Genomic DNA, 8,796 nt, shown 5'->3' on the forward strand with positions numbered 1-8,796 from the left:
GTTTGTTTATTTTATCTTAAAAGCTAATAAATTCCAAATTATGTCAAAAATTACAAAAATTAGCATGACGAAATAAAATACCGAACAAATTTGGAGGTCTACAGAGGGATGAGTAATTGTGAAAAGTTTCTAGTTATTTGGAATATGTTTGATGTTTAGGAATGGATAAAAAATATATTATGTAATTGAGTATTCAAACATTGAATTCAAAATTTATGTTTAGTATATGTTTACTTTGTAGCAATTTGTTATATTTTAAGAGTGTGAAAAAAATTAAACATTTTTTAATAAAAATTTTAGGAAAATATGTGTATAGTTGGGCATTTAAAAAACTAGCAAAAAAAAAAAAAATCAATTGGGTTTAGAAAAGCTGCATTAGATACCCAATTCAACTTTGCGCTCTCCAAACACAGATAATTTAACTCCACAGACAATTAACTCTCAAGGCTCGTGTTTTTCATTTAATGCACACTTAACACTTATAAATGTACAGTTTAAAATTTTATTTAGCAATTTTTTTTTTTTGAAGAATAAAATTGAAAGTCTTTAATGAGGGGAGTTGCATTCAATAATTTTATTTGTTAATTAAACTGTAGATCAATCTCAACCCTATATAAACTCTTGTCCTCCAATTTTGTTTTCAACCCTTCTTTCATTTTCCTTTGTATAATCTTAATAATTTTGAGGCATTGGAGATCTTTTTTTCTTTTTTTTATTTTGACAAGTTCAAAGAAACTCCTGACTACACATATTATATATCCATATTAAGGTAATATTATATAATATATCATTTTCTTTTTCATTTTATGTTAACTAATGGATTATGATAAATTTAATATCGTATCATTGCTCTAACCAATAGAATTGTTGGACAGGAATTTCAGAATTTATAATGGAATACCAAATATTCCTTTTGATTTTGCTAGTTGCTTTCATCCCAACCATTTTGGGTCGTAATGTTACAATAGGGAAAATTGTGGTTGATGGAACCACGAAAATAGCAGAAACTGATGAGAATTTCATTTGCTTCACTATGGACATTTGGCCTCATGATGAGTGTAGTCAACCCGACCTTTGTGTTTGGGATGGTCATGCATCAATGCTCAATGTGGTGAGATTATATAATAATCTTGGACATTAAAAGGAATTAATTATGAAGAAAATAAAGCAATTATAATTCATGTAGTATTTTATTAATCTTTTTTCTTTTAATTAAGATTTGTCTCTTCCTATCCTTAACAAAGCTGTTCAAGGTTTGGCTCTTTGAAATACATAACTAAGCTGATTAATCTTTACTTGGGTTCAATTGGTACAATAAAATTCTAACTATATCTTATGCATGGTTTCTATGCGATATTAGCTTTCAAGTCATTAAGAATTAGAGTAGGAGGTACCTTACAAGACAGGTTGATATATAATATTGGAGAAGGTTTCAAGGGCCATTGTCAACCATTTCAAGCAGACAACGATTTACTGTTTGACTTTACAGAAGGATGTTTGTACATGGAAAGGTAGGATGATTTGAACAACTTTTTCAACAACATAGGGTATGTTTTTCTCTTATTTTCTACATGCTTTTTTGCATTTTGTATTTGTCTCCAATACTTAGGATTTTTTTTTTTTTTAATAGGGCTATTGTAACCTTTGGCTTAAATGCTCTCTTGGGTAAGTACAACACAAAAGGAATGCAGTGGGAAGGAAATTGGAATTACAGCAATGCTGAGGCTCTTATTCAATACACAGTGGACAAGAATTATCAAATAAATTCATGGAAGTTTGGTAAGTTAAATAATACTAAAATCTTGTTTGAGTTAAGTAACTATGAATGTTTAAGGGTGACATCGAGGAATCACATCTTTGTTCACACCCTCCATTTAAATCTTTGTCCCAAAAAGTTTTTTTATTTAGTATCGTGGGAATATGGATCAAGGTAGAGATTTCTGGCTGAAATTATTCTCCCCTAACTTTTTAAATGGGTGATTTCTAATATAATTTTCAATTTATGGAAAAAAGTCTTGTTTATCCTAATTCAAAACAGTACAATTAAATTGTTCAACCATAATTTTTAAAAGTTTAAATTTCATTATTACAATGCATATTCTATTACAAAATATACCGTCTAAAATGGAGAGAGAAAATCCTCCCCATTCTCTCTCTCATTTTCTATGTAAACGATGATTCCATGCTCCGTGATAACGGGCAGAAATGCACGTTATCTTAGTGCTAATTTCTTAAACAATATTGGATTGCTTTGATGAAATATGTTAATTTACGTCCATTAAGCATCAATTTCATAATATTGCGGTCGCATGCGTTCATCGCATTAGAACAATTGATTTTTGTATTTTTGTGTAGAATATGCGTTGACGCAATGCAAGAATTGCGATCATAGAAAATCATTGGTCCAACGCAACTTCACCGCAAGGCTTTACGATGATTGTGCTCGGAAACATTCGTTCGAGAAGGATCGCCACAACTTGGTGGGCCTGGGTGAAAGGCTAATTAATCGAGATGGGACAGAAAGCTGACGACAGTCGAATCCGATTTAAGTTGACAGCCGATAACGATCACAAGTACATTCAGCTTTTCGGTGACAAATATTCGGTGCATCAGTCAGGAATTAAAGTCATCCCATCTGTACAATCATGAGAGAGAAGTCGTCGTTCACCTTGATATTTTATAAATACCAGAAGCATTCTTCAGTAAAGGGATTCAGCAGTTAGAGATTTCATACTTTTGTTCGCACGTCTTTGTTCATAGTTTTCTTTCGTTTTAAGGCGGATGCGAGAGAGAAGGTTATGCCGATCATCGTTCCGGTAAGCTTGGGAGAGCGCCGGAAGCTTCAAGGACAGAGAGAGGGTTGACGCCTGCAAAAGCTGGAACATCTTTAGAACCGAATAGAGATTGCAGTGTAAAAGTCTCGGTCAGCAAGGAACTGCTACCAGGCTCTCCACCTTTAACTTCCATTGTCATTTTGTACTCAACTCATTTATAAAAATGGAATTTTCTTTTCTACATCTGTTCACTCTTTGTTATTCACGCATGAGTAGCTAAATCAGTTGAATGGGTTGAAAAGCATTTAGCTAGCACAACTAAGGACTTTGCAGTTATCTTGTATTATGTATGCTTCATTCATCCATTAGAGATACTCAGAAGGGTAGTCTAAGGACAGAATCTAGACTTAGGAAGGTCAGGTTAGAATCTAGGCTCGGAAGAGCCAGGTTAGAACGCATAATCAAGAGATAGAAGCTTAGGAATGAGCACTATTTGTTATCAACGCATCGTATGCATCCTAAAGATAGGATATGATTGTATGCGGTCACCTTGCTTTTATGCATTTTTCATCATCGGATAGGACAAGAGTAGAGACTTAGGGATAAGCACTATGGACACTTTTGCATTCAACACATGCGTCCTAAACTTAGAAGTAACGCATTTGCATTGGAAAATGACTTGTTGTGCATGGTTGTAACATGATCGCATAGTCTGACGCATTCCCAAGTAACACTAGCTAAAGATCTTCTTGACCTGTTCATCGCATACTCATTGCATCTATCACACAACTGCCTTTTCTCAAATCCTCCGCATTTGTTTATTTTCTTCATTAACGCAATCAACAACAACCCAACAATTTATTTACTTGGTTACCGCAAGGTTTTCATAAAAATTACCAATGCAATCTGTTTTCACAAGTCCCTGTATTCGACCCTGGACTTACCAGGAAACTCAAAGGAATTTACACTTGGATTCTATTGGAGAAACTTGAGTGCACAACGCAATTTCATCAACGTATACCATCCATATTTCCACTTCATAAAATCAAGCATCAAGTTTTTGGCACCGTTGCCGGGGACTTTGAAAAAATAGAGTGCTAACGGTAATTTTTCTGATTTCTTTGCAGGCTCTCAATCTCTGGAAAATTACGACCCAGAGATTGAGAGGACATTTAGAAGGAGATTGAGAGACCGCCAACAACAACCACAATCAAATAAAGAAGAGATGGCGGAGCAGCCTGGAAATGGAGCACCAAACCTTTATGATTTCTCTCCAGGAATCATGAGGCCTGCCCTCGATGGAATCCGATTCGAAATGAAGCCGATGATGCTATATGTGATCCAGACTACAGGTCAATTCAAAGGAAGGCGTGGCAAGGACCCGCACGCCCACCTCCGAAGCTTTTTTGAAATCTACAATACTTTTTTGTTCCTGAACATCTCTGCTAACATTTTTCCCATTTTCTCTCTGTGATCAGGCTAGGAAATGGGTATATTCTCTTAAGCCAGGAGAGATCACTTCTCGGGAACAGGTAGTGGAAAAGTTTTTGAAGAAGTATTTTCAACCTATCGAGAATGCCAGACAAAAGAAACTTATCACAAATTTTGAACAAGACATGGACGAATTACTCATCTATGCCTGGGCGAGGTTTAAGAGGTTGGTCCGGGACTGTCCACACAATGGGTTACCAGACTGCCTTCAAATGGAGATTTTCTATCATGGTTTGAATCCCGCTTCATAGACCGTTGCCAATGCGGCAGCCGCTGGTAGTCTGCTTGATAAAATATATGACGAGGCGAAGAATATATTGGATCGCATCTCTAAGAATCATGAAGATTGGAAAAAGAGTGACCAGAGATTGAGACTCAAAGACAATGACACAAACAATGGTGCTATTGCTTCACTACAAAACCAAATGACCGCAATGATGAATTTAATCCAAGGAATTGCGATCTGCAGCCCAACACCGTAAACCGAACAAATAAACGCAATCAATCAAAACACCGCAAGGTGTGCGACTTGCGATGATGGGCATGCAATGGAAGATTGCCCGCAAAATCCACAATCTATGTACTTTGTAAAAAATAATCCCTTTTCGAATACCTAAAACCCTGTGTGTAGGAACCACCCCAATTTTGCTTGGAAGAATCAACAACAAAATTTCCATCATGTGGCACAAAAGGAAGGGCCATCAGGATTCTTCCCACGCAACAATGGTCAAACGAGCAATCAAGCAAGTAGCTCACAACCACCGCAATCCTCTTCTTTGGAGAGCTTATTGAAGCAATACATAGAGAAAAACGAAACCGTGCGTCAGAGTCAGGCTACATCCATCCGAAATTTAGAATTACAGATGGGCTAGATTGCGAGTGAATTGAAGAGTAGACCACAAGGGGCTTTGTCGAGTTCAACTGAACTTCCACGTAACCCCAGGGGATCAGGTAAAGAGCAATGTCAGGTTGTGACATTGCGTAGTGGGAAGACTGTGAAGGGAGAAAAAAAGGAGCTTAGTAGAACAACTTCCATTGCGGCTGAACCTGAGATTGCAGTGACACAAGAAGAAGAAAGAGAAAAAGAAGCAGTAGAATCGGAGGTTGCGTAGATCTCAAAGCCAACTGAAACGGGAACCGTGAAAGTTCAGTTACCCCCTTTCCCGTAGAGACTAAGGAAGAAAAAGAACGAAGAGGTACAGTACCAATGCTTCTTATCTATTTTAAAGCAATTACATGTTAACATTCCTTTCAGTGAAGCGATTGAGGAAATGCCTGCTTACAACAAGTTTCTGAAGGATATGGTAACTAAGAAGAGAGGAGCTGGAAAATTTGCCACGGTGGCGTTAACGCAAAGTTCCAAATCAATAATTCCATTGAAGATGAGCGATCCTAGGAGCTTTACTATTCCTTACTCCATAGGAGGACTGTACATTGGGCAAGCCCTGTGTGACTTGGGAGCCAGCATAAATTTGATGCCTCTGTCAATCTTTAGACAGCTAAATATGGGGCAACTTGTGCCCACAACAGTGACTCTCCAACTGGCCGACAGATCTCTGGTTCATCCAGAAGGAAAGGTGAAGTATGTGTTGATAAAAATTGACAAATTTATTCTGCCAGCTGACTTCATCATTTTAGACTATGAGGCCGACAAAGATGTGCCCATCATTCTGGGGCGACCTTTTCTATCAATGGGTCGTGCTAAAATTGATGTGCATAAAGGAGAAATCACTTTGAGTACAAACGAACAGAAGCTCAAGTTTAATATAATTCGTGCCATGAAGTTTCCGGATGAAGAAGACCTACATGACTCTGATGATGACCAGAATTCAATTGAAGAAGAAAAGTTTGATGAAGAGTATGAAGAAGAGGATGCCAGCGCATTCGTTGCTGCCTGTAATGCGATCACAACAAAAACAAACAAGGAAGAAGAAATGATCGCAAAGTAAGAAATAGAGCCAACGGAAGAAAGAAAAACAATGCAACCTTCCCTAGTGGAGGCACCAAAACTTGAATTAAAGACCCTACCAGCCCATTTAAAGTACGCATTTGTTGGGTAGAATGAAAAGCTGCCAGTTATTATCTCCTTTCCGTTCAATGAAGATCAGGAGAATGCGTTGATGAGCATTCTCAAGAAGCATGTGCGAGCAATTGGCTGGACGCTCGCTGACATCAGAGGAATTAGCCCTGTGTACTACATGTACCGCATTCGTCTTGAAGATGACCACAAAGCAGTAATTGAACATCAACACCCTGCGATGAAAGAGGTCGTCAAGAAGGAGATTATCAAATGGCTAGATGTGGGCATTATCTATCCCATAGTAGATAGCACGTGGGTCAGCCCCATGCAATGTGTGTCGACGAAGGGTGGAATGACAATAGTCCCGAATGAGAACAACGAACTAATACCGCAAAGGACCATCACTGGCTGGCACATATGCATGGACTACCACAAACTGAATGCGGCAACAAAGAAAGATCATTTTCCTCTGCCATTCATTGACCAAATGCTAGAACGACTAGCAGGGAATGACTTCTACTGCTTCCTAGATGGCTATGCCGGATACAATCAAATCATGATAGCTTCTGAAGATCAAGACAAGACCACATTCACCTGCCCATATGGGACATTTGCTTTTTGTTGCATGTCGTTTTCCTCTGCAATGCGCCAAGCACTTTCAAAAGGTGCATGATAGCGATCTTTTCAGATTATCTCGAGGACTCTGTGAAAATATTTATGGATGACTTCTTCATTTATGGGAACACTTATGAAGTCTGCTTAGCCAACTTAGAAAAGATTCTAAAGAGATGTGAAGAGGCGAACTTGGTGCTCAATTGGGAAAATTTTCATTTCATGGTGAAGAAGGGCATAGTGTTGGGGCATAAGGTCTCCCGAAATGGGTTGGAGGTGGACAAAGCAAAGATTGAAGCAATTGAAAAACTTCCACCTCCAACCAACATGAAGACTGTGCGAAGCTTCTTGGGGCACGCTGGATTCTACAGACGATTTGTCAAAGACTTATCTAAGATAGCACGACCACTGAGTGTGTTGCTAGAGGCTGACAGAAAATTTGAGTTTGACAACAACTGCCTCAACGCATTCAGCGTTTTAAAAAATGCGTTGATTACCACACCCGTGTTGATTGCACCAGACTGGACACTGCCATTTGAAATCATGTGCGACGCAAGCGGGTATGCGATGGGAGCAGCTTTAGCGCAAAAGAGAAAAACAATTTTGCATCCCATCGCATATGCGAGTAAAACATTAAACCCTGCTCAAACAAATTATACCACCACAGAGAAAGAACTCCTGGCTGTGATTTTTGCGTTGGAAAAATTTTGGGCATATCTGTTGGGAACCAAGGTACTCATCCACACTGATCACTCGGTGATCAAATACTTAATGACAAAGAAGGACACAAAGCCAAGGTTGATCAGATGGGTTCTCCTCCTTTATGAATTTGACATAGAAATAATTGACCGGAAGGGGACAGAGAATCAAGTTGCAGATCACTTGTCTAGATTGGAAAATCTTGAGGTTGATCGCAACGAGTCTGAGATGAATGCCGTATTCCTGGATGAGCAGCTGTTCCACATAGATAAATTGCCCTTGTATACGGACATAGTCAATTATTTGATTTGCAAGCAATTTCCTAAAGATTATTGGGATGATTTGAATCTGTATAAAAGAGGTGCAGACCAGATTATTCGATTATGCGTACCAAATGCTGCTCAACAACGCATATTGTCACAATGCCACGACTCACCATATGGTGGGCACTTTGGAGGGCAGCGCACTGCAGTCAAAGTTTTGCATAGTGGATTCTTTTGGCCTACATTATTCAAGGATGCGGCTGACTACACAATGAAATGTGATCGATGCCAACGCACAGATAACATTTCATGGAAAAACGCAATGCCAATGAACACTATCTTGGAGCTTGAGTTATTCGACATATGGGGGATTGATTTCATGGGGCCGTTCCCTCCCTCGTATGGTAAGCATTACATTTTAGTGGCCGTTGATTATGTCTCCAAGTGGGTAGAGGCAATAGCATGCACCACAAGTGATGCGGCGGTAGTCTCCCAGTTCCTAAATTAAAATATTTTCACTCGTTTTGGCACTCCTCGTGCCATCATAAGTGATGAAGGATCCCACTTTGTCAATCACAATATCAAAGAGTTGCTGCGTAAGTACAACATCCTCCACAAAGTGGCCACCACATACCATCTACAAATGAATGGTCAGACAAAAGTGTCCAATCGAGAAATTAAGCTGATACTAGAGAAGGTAATAAGGCCTTCACGAAAAGATTGGGCAACGAAGCTTGACGATGCATTGTGGGCATACTAGATTGCATTTAAAACACCCATAGGTATGTCCCCATATGCGCTGGTATTTGTCAAGGCGTTTCATTTGCCTTTGGAGTTGGAATATAAGGCACTGTGGGCGGTAAAGAAGCTGAATTTTGATTTGAAGAAAGCAGGAGAAGCGCGAAAAATGCAACTGGTCGAGCTAGAAGAATGGAGG

At 38.8% G+C, this 8,796-nt stretch overlaps 1 long non-coding RNA gene across 1 annotated transcript; it reads left to right on the forward strand.

Moving 5' to 3' along the window:
* The first annotated feature begins 1,216 nt into the window (after positions 1-1,216).
* Positions 1,217-1,845, forward strand: LOC120069188. The gene is made up of 3 exons (XR_005479466.1): positions 1,217-1,253; positions 1,361-1,547; positions 1,631-1,845. It is a non-coding gene; the product is annotated as an uncharacterized LOC120069188 (long non-coding RNA).
* Positions 1,846-8,796: the final 6,951 nt, after the last annotated feature.

This window comes from Benincasa hispida, unplaced genomic scaffold, assembly GCF_009727055.1.
Source record: "Benincasa hispida cultivar B227 unplaced genomic scaffold, ASM972705v1 Contig281, whole genome shotgun sequence".
Lineage (NCBI taxonomy): Eukaryota > Viridiplantae > Streptophyta > Magnoliopsida > Cucurbitales > Cucurbitaceae > Benincasa > Benincasa hispida.